Source organism: Anomaloglossus baeobatrachus, chromosome 2 (genome assembly GCF_048569485.1).
Source record: "Anomaloglossus baeobatrachus isolate aAnoBae1 chromosome 2, aAnoBae1.hap1, whole genome shotgun sequence".
NCBI classification, from domain to species: Eukaryota; Metazoa; Chordata; class Amphibia; order Anura; family Aromobatidae; genus Anomaloglossus; species Anomaloglossus baeobatrachus.
Window position 1 is genome coordinate 363,030,943 of NC_134354.1, and position 15,028 is coordinate 363,045,970.

Genomic DNA, 15,028 nt, shown 5'->3' on the forward strand with positions numbered 1-15,028 from the left:
AGCATAGTAAGGAGGTGTGTGGGATTCCTTGTGCGCAGTTACAAGGAAGGGTGGCTTCACCACACAGGGTTTGGGCCGAGGTGGAGGACCCAGACAAAGTTGAGGAGGCAGAAGCAGTGTATTAACTTCTACATACAGAGGAAGGATTGACACACAACTCGTGGGGACAGCAAGACTTGTACATCAGACCCTTCTCCATCTCTCCCCATAGTAACCCATTGCCCAGTCAGCGACATGTAACGCCCCTGTCCATGCTTACTGGGCCAAGTATCTGTGGTGAAATGCACCCTGTCACACACAGTTTCTCAAAGAAGCGGTGATGTTTGGTGCGATATGCTGGTGTAGCGTGGCCACGCCTTTGTTGGAGAAGGAGTGGCGGCTGGGCATCGGCTCTTGGGGCACTGCGATGGGCATAAGGTCTCGAACATCCTCGGTTAAAAAGGTTGAAAAGGCAGCATTTCGGTAGCCAACAGTTTGCAGATGCTGAAAGTCAACCTCTAAGCCATGTCATGTCCTTCTAAAAGCATGTAAAACACAACAAGGGGACTCCAACCACAGTCTCCCACGTTTCCACTAATTGATGCCATTCAAGTGGGGTGTCTGTGGCCCAGTTGACCCCCATTTTCAAGATGAAAAAGATGCTTTGCATGAAGCACTCTCCAAAATACACGTGCCTTTCGCCTCCCCTGGATGACCCAGGGGAAAAAAAGTCCTCTGAGAGCCATGACTTGTTCATCTTGGTTCTTTTAAACACAGCGAGGGGACTCCAACCACAGTCTCCCTCATTTCCACTAATTGGACCACACACACCGCACTTGACTGGCTTCAGTTGACCCCCATTTTAAAGATGAAAAAGATGCTTTGCATGAAGCACTCTCCAAAATACACATGCCTTTCGCCTTCCCTGGATGAGCCAGGGGAAGAAAAGTCCTCTGAGAGCCATGACTTGTTCATCTTGGTTCTTTTAAACACAGCGAGGGGACTCCAACCACAGTCTCCCTCGTTTCCACTATTTGGGCCACACACACCCCACTTGACTGGCATCAGTTGACCCCCATTTTCAAGATGAAAAAGATCCTTTGCATGAAGCACTCTCAAAAATACGCGTGCCTTTCACCTCTCCTGGATGACCCAGGGGAAGAAAAGTCCTGTGTGATCCATGACTTCCTCATCTTGGTGAACGTTAGTATGTCCACATTGTCAGTGGACAGATGCGCGTGCTTATCTGTCAGCACACCCCCAGCAGCACTGAAGACATGTTCAGAGAGAACGCTGGCTGTGGGACACGACAAGATCCCCAAAACATACGTGGCGAGCTCAGGCAATTTATCCAGATTGGAAGCCTAAAATGAGCAAGGCTCAAGTTGCACAGTAATGGCATCGATGTTCCCTTGCATATACTCATACATCTGTGTCTCCTCTTTTTCCTCGTCCAGCTGTTTAGTTTTCGAATGAGTATTTGTCCTTGTCACTTTCCCATGTGTTTGTGTTGTCTTGGGAATTGTTTGGCACATTTTGGACAACTTTGAGGGTGTTTTCCAGGTGTTTTTATGTGTTTGTGATTGCCTCCCATTGTTTCTTATGGGGTTCGAAATATCGACGCACAGTTCGACGCACAGTTCGATGATCGGCTCGTCGAACGGGGCACCGTTCGGCGAACCGAACTCGAACTCTAGGGGGGTGGCTCATCTCTACTAGGGAGTGATACAGTCATATGAAAAAGTTTGGGCACCCCTATTAATGTTAACCTCTTTTCTTTATAACAAATTGGGTTTTTGCAACAGCTATTTCAGTTTAATATATCTAATAACTGATGGACTGAGTAATATTTCTGGATTGAAATGAGGTTTATTGTACTAACAGAAAATGTGCAATCTGCATTAAAACAAAATTTGACCGGTGCAAAAGTATGGGCACCTCAACATAAAAGTGACATTAATATTTTGTAGATCCTCCTTTTGCAAAAATAACAGCCTCTATTCGCTTCCTGTAGCTGTTATTGAGTTCCTGGATACTGGATGAAGGTATATTTGACCATTCCTGTTTATAAAACAATTCCAGTTCAGTTAAGTTTGATGGTCGCCAAGCATGGACAGCACGCTTCAAATCATCCCACAGATTTTCAATGATATTCAGGTCTGGGGACTGGGATGGCCATTCCAGAACATTGTAATTGTTCCTCTGCATGAATGCCTGAGTAGATTTAGAGCGGTGTTTTGGATCATTGTCTTGCTGAAATATCCATCCCCTGCATAACTTCAACTTCGTCACTGATTCTTGCACATTATTGTCAAGAATCTGCTGATACTGAGTTGAATCCATGCGACCCTCAACTTTAACAAGATTCCCGGTGCCGGCATTGGCCACACAGCCCCAAAGCATGATGGAACCTCCACCAAATTTTACTGTGGGTAGCAAGTGCTTTTCTTGGAATGCCGTGTTTTTTTGCCTCCCTGCATAACGCCTTTTTGTATGACCAAACAACTCAATCTTTGTTTCATCAGTCCACAGGACCTTCTTCCAAAATGTAACTGGCTTGTCCAAATGTGCTTTTGCATACCTCAGGCGACTCTGTTGTGGCGTGCTTGCAGAAACGGCTTCTTTCGCATCACTCTCCCATACAGCTTCTCCTTGTGCAATGTGCGCTGTATTGTTGACCGATGCACATTAACACCATCTGCAGCAAGATGATGCTGCAGGTCTTTGGAGGTGGTATGTGGACTGTCCTTGACTGTTCTCACCATTCTTCTTCTCTGCCTTCCTGATATTTTTTTTTTTGCCTGACACTTCTGGGCTTAACAAGAACTGTACCTGTGTTGTTTCATTTCCTTACTATGTTCCTCACAGTGGAAACTGACAGTTTAAATCTCTGAGACAACTTTTTGTATCCTTCCCCTGAACAACTATGTTGAATAATCTTTGCTTTAAGATAATTTGAGAGTTGTTTTGAGGAGCCCATGATGCCACTCTTCATAGGAGATTCAAATAGGAGAACAACTTGCAAGTGGCCACCTTAAATATCTTTTCTCATGATTGGATACACCTGCCTATGAAGTTCAAAGCTCAATGAGGTTACAAAACTAATTAGTGCTTTAGTAAGTCAGTAAAAAGTAGTTAGGAGGGTTCAAATCAATAAATTGATAAGGGTGCCCATACTTTTGCACCGGTCAAATTTTGTTTAAATGCGGATTGCACATTTTCTGTTAGTACAATAAACCTCATTTCAATCCAGAAATATTACTCAATCCATCAGTTATTAGATATATGAAACTGAAATAGCTGTTGCAAAAACCCAAATTGTTATAAAGAAAAAAGGTTAACATTAATAGGGGTGCCCAAACTTTTTCATATGACTGTATCTCCTCTTCTGATTGGGAACTCTCAAATAATGATAGGAGTGTAGACACCTCCAAAATGGTTAAGATCTAAAGGTGACTTTACACACTGCAACATCACAAATGACATCGCTGTAACGTCATCGGTTTTGTGACGTAATAGCGACCTCCCCAGCAACATTGCAGTGTGTGAAACACATCAGCGACCTGGCCCCTGCCGTGAAGTTGCTGATCGCTACAAATCGTTCAGGACCATTCTTTGGTCCTTTGTTTCCCGCTGTGCAGCATGATCACTAGTAAGTCTCAGTGTGTAAAAGGGACTTTACAGCGACTTCGTTAGCGACTTCCCTTTCAAAAAGCTGCTTTACAACGTCCCCAATGACTAGCTAGGTCGTTCTGCAGGTCCGGATCGCTGTTGCGTCGTTGGCCAGGTCTGCCTGTTTGACAGCTCACCAGCGACTCACCAGAGACTTTGTAGCGATCCCGGCTAGGTTGGGATCGCTGGTGGGATCGCTAGAAAGTCTCAGTGTGTAGAGGGGCCTTTATGGTGAAATCAAGTAAGCAAATAAGTGGATGACTCAATCAATATGTCCACCCTCGCCCGCCTACTCCAGTAGCTCCTTCAACCAATATCTCAGCCTCTTCATCTGCGTCCTCTGTTTTTAAATAAAATGACTCGGTCTTACGATTTGAGACAAAGTTATCAGGGGCACTTTATCAGAGGCCGGAGATAAATAACCCTAAGGGGTGCTTCACACACAGCGAGCTCGCTGCCGAGATCGCTGCTGAGTCACGCTTTTTGTGACGCAGCAGTGACCTCATTAGCCATCTCGCTGTGTGTGACACTGAGCAGCGATCTGGCCCCTGCTGCGAGATCGCTGCTCGTTACACACAGCCCTGGTTCGTTTTCTTCAAAGGCGCTCTCCCACTGTGACACACAGATCGCTGTGTGTGACAGCGAGAGAGCGACAAATGAAGCGAGCAGGGAGCAGGAGCCGGCGTCTGGCAGCTGCGGTAAGCTGTAACCAAGGATAAACATCGGGTAACCAAGGTGGTTACCCGATATTTACCTTAGTTACCAGCCTCCGCCGCTCTCACGCTGCCTGTGCTGCCGGCTCCGGCTCTCTGCACATGTAGCTGCTGTACACATCGGGTTAATTAACCCGATGTGCACTGAAGCTAGGAGAGCAAGGAGCCAGCGCTCAGTGTGCGCGGCTCCCTGCTCCCTGCACACACAGCTAAGCGGTGTGCGCTGGTAACTAATGTAAACATCGGGTAACCATACCCGATGTTTACCTTAGTTACCAGTGTCCGCAGCTTCCAGACGCCGGCTCCGTGCAAGCGCAGCGTCGCTTGCACGTCGCTGCTGGCTGGGGGCTGGTCACTGGTCGCTGGTGAGATCTGCCTGTTTGACAGCTCACCAGCGACCATGTAGCGATGCAGCAGCGATCCTGACCAGGTCAGATCGCTGGTCGGATCGCTGCTGCATCGCTAAAGTGTGAAGGTACCCTAAGGATACTAATCAGATAATCAACCTCTCTGAATTTGTGTCACAGGTACTGATATGAGTTCATTACATAAGGGGTTATCTTTTGTTCTCACTGAACGATTTAACTCTTTCAAATGGATTAAAGACATAGCCCTTTTTACTCAAAAATTAATATGGAAAACATTTTTCAAAAACAATGATGACTTGCAATGTAAAGCAATCGGTATAACCAAGGAGGATCACAAAGTGGTCAATTTACTAAATGACCTTCTTGGTCCAGAGCTAAGTTCCCTGTTGTTTTAATCATTTACTAAGTTAAAGAACAAAAGCACTAGAATACCACTAACAGGGAACATGGAAAGCATTGACATTTTCCAGAAAGTGGTCTCAGATGAGTTGTTCAGAATAGAGACGAGCAATGTTCGAATCGAACCGTTCGCCAATTTCAATGTCGAGTTGTTTTGGGCGATGTTCAAGATTTGCTTCACGTTCGACTGTTCGATAACGGTTCGATCACCAAAAGCGTAGCTAGTTAATCCACTGTAATACTGTCAGTCACTGTTAATAATGATATTATCAAAATTCAACGTATAGTGTGGGGGGGGGGGGTATGGGGTTTAGATCAGTGCTGCTAAATGTGCTGAAAGAATTGCGATAGCCATTTTTTTTTTTCGTAACATACAGTGGGGCGGGCCAAGCTGTCAGACAATCACAGACACATACATAGCAAAGTGGATTTTTGCCAGACAAGCAAGGGCATGTTTCATTGGCTGTGCATGTCACATGTCCTTGCCCTATAAGACCCGGCCATTTTCCCCATCGCCGCCATTATCTCAGTGCTGCGGGTGTGTGTCAGTCACCGCTCCCGCTGCTGCTGCTGCTCCTGTTGTGGGCTCTATACATTTATAGAGTGAAATCTACGCATCGGTTTAGGGATTAGGGACTACTTGTAATTTCTGCTTTTTTCAGGGCTAGATTAGAGCAGTTCATAGCCATTTTTGCTAGGCAGGTCTGTGCCAGTGCTGTGCAAGGATTTTTCACAGCGTCTGTCTAAATCAGCTCAGGCAATTCTTTGGGGCATAGTATCAGTGTCTGTGACAGTCAATGACCTACCACAGCTGTCAAGAAAGCAACACCACCACCTCTCCATTTCTGCTAGAAAATATTTAACTGCAAAAGTGCAGGCAATTCTTTGGGGTATAGTATCAGTGTCTGTGATAGTCATGTACCACTACTGTCAAGAAAGCTACACCACCTCTCCATTTCTACTAGCCAATGTTTAACTGCAAAAAGTGCAGGCAATTCTTTGGGGCATAGTATCAGTGTCTGTGATAGTCAGTGATGTACCACTGCTGTCAAGAAAGCTACACCACCTCTCCATTTCTACTTGCCAATTTTTAACTGCAGGTAACAAAACCAATTGAATAATTAGGTCCATAATGTCAACATCCATATATATGAACGGTCACCAGAAAAAGACCACAAGAACAGCAAAAAGACCTTCATGTTATATAATTATTGCACCTCAGATAGAGGTGCAATAATTATATAACATGAAGGTCTTTTTGCTGTTCTTTTAACTGCAGGTAGTCCAGGCAATTCTTTGGGGCATAGTATCAGTGCCTGTGATAGTCAGTGACCAACCACTGCTATCCACAAACATAGCCCAGTTCTCCCTTTCTGCTAGACAATTTTTAACTGCAGGTAGTCCAGGCAATTCTTTGGGGCATAATATCAGTGTCTGTGATAGTCAGTGACCTACCACTGCTGTCAAGAAAGCTACGCAACCTCTCCATTTCTGCTAGCCTGGGGTAACAGAAATGGTGGAGTTTGCAGAGCTGTTAAGCCACACTATAGCCTGAGAATCAGAAGTCTGCTCCAAAGCTGCAGTGAGTCCAGACAAGGAAATGATCTGCACTGATGCCCAGAAGCTTTGTGAGTCGGATCCAGGCCCAGATGAAGAAGGTTCTGAGCTTAATGTTGACCCTCATTACCAAACTGTATCTCCTCTTGGTGGAGACAATGAGGAACATGCTGATGACGATGAGACTCAGATACCTGATTGGAATGACAACTTGACTATTCGGTCAGGGCAGGAAGAGGTTGGCTCTGAGGACGAGGGGAGTAAACACATAGGGTGATGATGAGGTTGGAGATCCCACTTACAGTCAACCCACAGTCAGCCAGTCAATGAGGTTAGCAGAGGAGGTGGAGGAGGATGCTACTGACGACGAGGTTAGGTTGTGCCTTCCTGGACAGAGACGGAGTACTGGAAGCACGTCAACAACTGCATCCTCAGCCACAACTCTGCCTCTGAGCAGAAGTCGGAGTGGCTCTGCAGGTCGCATGGGCTCTAAGCCTTGCCTAGCCTGGGCCTTTTTTGACATCGCAAAGAATCACCCAACTCATGTCATCTTTAAGATTTGTCCCCAATCTCTAAGTAGAGACCAAAAACTCAGTAGTTTGAGTACTTCGTTCATGGATATGAAGCTTAAGTCGCAGTGGGAAGATCACTGTGCTACAATCCGGCATACCGTAGCGGGCCAGCCACTATCTGCCCCTTCAAGTGCATCCGTGTGCTCTTCATCCTCTGTGACTATGGGGACAGCAGTCACACATGCTTTTGGATGCAGACCTTCCACCTCTTTACCCGCAACAGGCAGTGTGATTGGCAGGTCGTCAGTTGTTTTGGAAGTGGAAACAGCTGCTGGTGTTGAGCTCTCTCAGACATCGAGAGCACCACCTTTGGATGGAGTCAACATTATGTCTCCACCTGCACTTTCCTCACAGACCAGCAGTTTGCCAGGGACACCCTACTCAACGCCGTCTCAGTACAGCAGCCAACCCTCGGTCCCTCAGATGTGGACAAGTAAAAGACCATTTCCTCCTAGCCTTGACAAAGCTAAAAGGTTGACTTTCAGCATCTGCAAGCTGTTGGCTACAGAAATGCTGCCTTTCTGCCTGGTGGACACACAGGATTTTCGGGAGCTTATGTCCGTTGCAGTGCTCTAGTTCCAGATGCCCAGTCACCACTACTTCTCCAATAAAGTTGTGCCTGCGCTATAACAGCATGTCACACAAAACATCACCGCTTCCTTGAGAAACTGTGTGTGACAGGGTGCATTTCACCACAGATACTTGGACCAGTAAGCATTAACAGGGGTGTTACATCTCACTGACTGGGCACTGGGTAACTATGGTGAGATATGGGAAAGGGTCTGCTGTACAAGTCTTGCCGTCCCCACGAGTTGTGCGTCAATTCTCTGTATGTTGAAGTTTCTCAACTGCTTCTGCCTCTTCCACCTCGTCTGGGTCCTCCACCTCCGCTCAAAGCCTGTCTGGTCAGACCACCCGCGTTGTTACTGTGCACGAGGAATCCCGCACACCTCCTTACTATGCTGGCAGCAGAGCTCAACGGCATCAGGCGGTCTTTATGTTGACATGTCTGGGAAATGTGAGTCACACAGCTGACGAGTTGTGGTCAGCTCTGGAGACCGAGTTTCAGCAATGGTTGTCTCCACTCAACCTGCAGCCAGGGAAGGCCGTGTGCAACAATGCTGCAAACCTGGGTGCGGCACTTTGCCGGGGCAATGTGACACACGTGCCTTGTATGGCTCACGTGTTGAACCTTGTTGTCCAGCAATTTTAAACCCACTATCCCGGCCTACATAGGCTTCTGCAGAGGGCACGGTCACTATGTGCTCACTTCCGCCGTTCACACCCCGCAGCTGAATGACATGCATCGCTCCAGAAGTCTTTCGGCCTGCCAGTTCACCGGCTGAAATGCGATGTGCCGACACGCTGGAATTCGACTCTCCACATGTTGCAGCGACTGTGGCAGCACCGTCGAGACCTGGTGCAATACGTTATGATGTATAGCCTGGGCAAGTCACGCTGCTGGAGTGGTCTCAGATCATGGACCTATGCACCCTTCTGCACAGTTTCGACATGGCGACGAACATGTTTAGCGCTGACGATGCCATTATCAGCATGACAATTCCAGTCATTTACATGCTGGAGCACACTCTAAACAGTATTCGGAGTCAGGTGGTGGGACAAGAGGGAGGGGAGGAAGTACTGGAGGATTCATATGTTCAAGGGATACCAAGATCTACAAGGTCCAGACGATCAGACCACCAAGGCAGTAGGCATGGGACGGTGGGGGAGAGAGATTAACAAGGGCGCATGGTAGCAGCCAAACTGTTGAGGAAGGTACAGGAGCCCAGGAAGAAATGAAGGACAAACTGGCGATGGGCATGGAAGACTCAGCAGATGAGGGAGATCTTGATCACATTTCTGTTGTGTGAGTTTGGGGGGAGAGGGCAGAGGAAGGAAACATGATTTTCACCTCACCGCCACCAATACAGCAAGGACTTGGTCATCCTGGATGCGCAAGACACATGAGCGCCTTCTTGCTGCACTACCTACAACATGACCCTCGGATTGTCCGAATTCGAAGTAATGCTGACTACTGGGTTGCCACACTCTTAGATCCCCATTACAAGTCAAAATTTGGCTAAATAATTCCTGCCATAGAAAGGGACGCACACATGCAGTAGTATCAGCAGAAGCTGTTACTCAATATGAAATTGGCTTTACCACTTAACACCACTGAGTGAATCTCACAGTTCTAACTTGCCAACCATGGGACTGTCGAGTCATCAGTCAAATCGTACCAGTAACACCAAATCTGGTGTTAACAGCAATTTTATGGAATCGTTTCATGAACTTTTTAGACCATCCTTTGCAAGGCCACAAGACACAAGAAGTCTGACACATAGTCATCGCATGGAGAGGATGATACAGGAGTATCTCCAAGTGAATATCGATGCCATGACTCTGCAACTGGAGCCTTGCTCATTTTGAGCTTCCAATCTGGAAAAATGGCTTGAGCTCGTCACTTACGCCTTGAAGATCTTGTCGTGTCCCGCAGCCAGCATTCTCTCGGAACGTGTCTTCAGTGCTCCTGGGTGTGTGCTGACAGATAAGCGCATGCGTCTGTCCAGTGACAATGTGGACAGACTAACGTTCATAAAGATGAACAAGTCATGGATCCACAAGGACATTTCTACCCCTGTGTCATCCTGGGGAGAGTAAAGGCTTGTGGAATTTTGAATGTGCTTCATGCAAATCAACATTTTAAGTTTGCAACTATGGAACAATTGATGTCACTTAAGTGGTGTCTGTGGCCAAATTTTTTAAAAAATGGAGACTCTTGTTGGAGTCCACTTGCTGTGTTTTACATGATTTTAGAAGGGCATGACATGCCTATATCTGTGTCCACTCCTTTTACTCGTCCAGCTCTTTTCTTTCAGCATGAATATATGTACTTGTCACTTTTCCATATGTTTGTGGTATCTTGTGAGTTGTTTGTCACCTTTTGGACACCTTAGAAGGTGTTTTCTGTGTTTCTGCTTGCCTGCCATTGTTTTCAATGGGGTTCGAAGGTGTTTCGACAAACGTTAGTCGAACGTTCGACGAACACACCAGTCGTTCAACGAACCGAACCGAACCGAAGTCGAACAGTGAAGGGGTGGCTCATCTCTAGTCCAGAATTCCCTTAAATAAACCTAACGTAAGATCTAATTTTACATCTGAAGAGATGAACTCTTTAGTATAACCAAAGAAAAAACTCCTAAAAACAGTATTTATTTATTTACTTGTTAAAAATTAATAATTACAAAACTAGATTAGATGATCCACTATTATTTCGGACGATGTCTCGTGAGGTGAGTGCAAAAGAGGGCAAACATTTAGTGAATGGATAGAGGAGTATGATTAAATATCATCAACAGATAAATTAGCTAGATTGCTATAAAGTGGTCACAGGGAATGAGCTAGCCTAAGACTAGCTATTTCCTCCCCACCTACCAGCAGAGGTACACCATACCTTTTTGGGTACCCCTTGCTCCTCGTCGACTGTCCTTGTTCTATCCCTAAAAATATTATTGCCAAAGAGAGGCACCCATCACCAAGAAAGAATATAAAGTGCTAGTGATAAATTAATACTGTTTTTAGGAGTTTTTTCTTTGGTCTCAAAAACATTTTCTCCTTTGTTGCATTTGAATGGTCAAAGGTATATTTAATATGGCTGGTTTTCTCTCGGGGCCACTGAACATCAATAGATGGCTTAGCGATGTAGATGAAGTCTTTTCAGGTAAAACGTTTGAGATACCCAATGCGACTAAAAGAAATCTTAAAATTATTTTCTCTGACCTGCAGACAGCATACAGTTAGGTCCAGAAATATTTTGACAGTGACACAATTTTCGCGAGTTGGGCTCTGCATGCCACCACATTGGATTTGAAATGAAACCTCTACAACAGAATTTATGTGCAGATTGTAACATTAATTTGAAGGTTTGAACAAAAATATCTGATAGAAATTGTAGGAATTGTAGACATTTCTTTACAGACACTCCACATTTTAGGAGGTCAAAAGTAATTGGACAAATAAACCAAACCCAAACAAAATATTTTTATTTTCAATATTTTGTTGCGAATCCTTTGGAGGCAATCACTGCCTTAAGTCTGGAACCCATGGACATCACCAAACACTGGGTTTCCTCCTTCTTAATGCTTTGCCAGGCCTTCACAGCCACAGCCTTCTGGTCTTGCTTGTTTGTGGGTCTTTCCGTCTTAAGTCTGGATTTGAGCAAGTGAAATGCATGCTCAATTGGGTTAAGATCTGGTGATTGACTTGGCCATTGCAGAATGTTCCACTTTTTTGCACTCATGAACTCCTGGGTAGCTTTGGCTGTATGCTTGGGGTCATTGTCCATCTGTACAATGATGCGCCGTCCGATCAACTTTGCGGCATTTGTCTGAATCTGGGCTGAAAGTATATCCCTGTACACTTCAGAATTCATCCGGCTACTCTTGTCTGCTGTTATGTCATCAATAAACACAAGTGACCCAGTGCCATTGAAAGCCATGCATGCCCATGCCATCACGTTGCCTCCACCATGTTTTACAGAGGATGTGGTGTGCCTTGGATCATGTGCCGTTCCCTTTCTTCTCCAAACTTTTTTCTTCCCATCATTCTGGTACAGGTTGATCTTTGTCTCATCTGTCCATAGAATACTTTTCCAGAACTGAGCTGGCTTCATGAGGTGTTTTTCAGCAAATTTAACTCTGGCCTGTCTATTTTTGGAATTGATGAATGGTTTGCATCTAGATGTGAACCCTTTGTATTTACTTTCATGGAGTCTTCTCTTTACTGTTGACTTAGAGACAGATACACCTACTTCACTGAGAGTGTTCTGGACTTCAGTTGATGTTGTGAAGGGGTTCTTCTTCACCAAAGAAAGTATGCGGCGATCATCCACCACTGTTGTCATCCGTGGACGCCCAGGCCTTTTTGAGTTCCCAAGCTCACCAGTCAATTCCTTTTTTCTCAGAATGTACCCGACTGTTGATTTTGCTACTCCAAGCATGTCTGCTATCTCTCTGATGGATTTTTTCTTTTTTTTCAGCCTCAGGATGTTCTGCTTCACCTCAATTGAGAGTTCCTTAGACCGCATGTTGTCTGGTCACAGCAACAGCTTCCATATGCAAAACGACACACCTGTAATCAACCCCAGACCTTTTAACTACTTCATTGATTACAGGTTAACAAGGGAGATGCCTTCATAGTTAATTGCAGCCCTTTGAGTCCCTTGTCCAATTACTTTTGGTTCCTTGAAAAAGAGGAGGCTATGCATTACAGAGCTATGATTCCTAAACCCTTTCTCCGATTTGAATGTGAAAACTCTCCTATTGCAGCTGGAAGTGTACACTTTCAGCCTATATTATATATATAATTGTATTTCTGAACATGTTTTCGTAAACAGCTAAAATAACAAAACTTGTGTCACTGTCCAAATATTTCTGGCCCTGACTGTATATCAATAACAAAGTTCTGGTGGGAGGTCCAGTCTCTGGAGCATTATATAAAGAACAACATAGTAACAAGGGGACTTAGCATCAACATAATGCCGGCAGAGCAAGTCAGGACACCCCAACTAGCCAAAAGGTGGGAAGAAGAATCCCTGGCTTCCCCACTCCGGTTTATGAACATCCTACTGGAAAAAGACAAAAGACTTAAGAGAAAACTGTTAAAAATCTCCATACCCTCAGAGAAAAGATCTTGAAGTTCAGTGCTAATCCTGAATTTCAGACCAAAGAGCTAGCATTACAAGGCTTGATTGATAAATATCAACAGAATATGAAAAATCGTAAACAATCATTTTGTGAGAGATTTGGAAGATTTTAAACAAAAAAGTGCTTTCAATCTCTCAGACAAGAGATATATGTTCCTCAAATATATCTGAATCTGAAGGCAGGTCTAGATAGAAAAGGTCTAGGAATTTCAGGGGTTGGTCTTCCTCCTCTAGATAGAGGAGGACTAGAAGATAGAAATTTACAGAGGACAACTAGAGCATCGGGGGTTACAGGTATTATCTGCGGAACCCTCATCATCTTCTGGACCCTCACCCTTACCACAGAAATCTTTTCTTAGGGATAAGAGATCCTTATCCATTCCAGCAGAGATATCCCAGAAATTCAAAAAAGTGGTAAATATAGGTCTGGGAGATGGCCAACAGGTCTTAAACATTTCTAACTATAGACTGTCAAGTGTAGAGGTTAAAGTAATTACTTATGGCCTGTCCTTTGTGCTGACTACATGATTTGATGCCTTTGTTTGGGTAAAAGATTTAAAACCTTTTGTGAGGAAACTCAGATGGAGGAAATTTTTCAGACAGAATGATCTCAGTGAATGTCAAAGGCTTGGCATTTCTTTGGATACTCTACCTGATGTTAAACTTCTGGCAAGACTGTAAGAGGTTTACATTATCGACTCAGTGAGGGGACCATTTACGAACCTCAGACCGAAAAACACCAAGATGCCTTCTGCTAATAAGTGCAGCAGTATTAATATTTTTTTCCACACTAGTTACGAATGAGATCCATAAAATTAGACCCAGTCTTACTTGCATTAGACCTAATCTTACAAATTCAGAAAGGAAAGCTTTGTCAAAAGTTGATAAAAACTAAGAAATAACCATCAAACAAGGGCAAAACATGGTGGTCATGGACACAGAGAAATATCTCCATATGAGTCTACAAATACAATATGGTAGATCTACATATGCGGTATTATCCACAGACCCCATTTTAGACTTTAAGTTGGCTCTCACTGAGATCATCTGTAAAGGATTTGAAAAATCACTAATCTCAAAAGACGAAATGGATTTTTTCAACCCCAAGTATCCAACCATAGCTACATTCTATTCCATTCTGAAAATTCACAAAGGTGTTTATCCTCTGAGGGGACTCTCCATTGGAGTTGAGCGCGGTTCGAGGTTCTCCAGTTCTAGGCTCGAGTGATTTTGGGGCCTGTTCTAGATCGAACTAGAACTCGAGCTTTTTGCAAAAGCTCGATAGTTCTAGAAACGTTCGAGAACGGTTCTAGCAGCAAAAAAACAGCTAATTCTTAGCTGGCTTTCCGCTGTAATAGTGTAAGTCACTCTGTGACTCACACTATTATGACATTTCAGTGTATAGTGTGCGGGAACAGCGCCTTCAGATCACTGCTGTTTGTATAATGGCGATCGCCATTTTTTTTTTTTTTTCCTTGTCTTCCTTCCCTAAGCGCGCGCGTCTTGTGGGGCGGGCCAGCATGTCAGCCAATCCCAGTCACACACACAGCTAAGTGGACTTTTAGCCAGAGAAGCAACGACATGTGTGATAGGATGTCCATGTCACATGTCCCTGCATTATAAAACCAGACATTTTCCTCCAGGACGCCATTATCTCTTCTGCGTCCTTGGTGTCAGACATCACTGTCGCAGCTCCGTCCTTTGTCCTATCGCCGATACAGCTGTATGCATTCCATACACAGCGCTAGACAGCTTAGGGAGAGCACTTTTTTCAGTCCTTTTAAGGGCTCAAACCGGCAGGGTCAGAGCCATAGGTGACAGGTCCTGAAAACAGAGACAGCGTCTGTGTAGCCAAGGTCAGGGATTTCGTCGCTGCATTTCCCCATTAGGAGGGAATAGAAAGGCAGGCTTCCATTCCTCTACCCAGAGCCCCACAATCCTGGCACTGTACCCTCCTGTCCTCTGCACACGCCAACTCTTTTTAACTAAGCCATTATACTAGCAAACAGTCAGTGTACCTAGTGGCATCCTAAACGTGGCTATTGGACTTTTGTGTAGTCACAC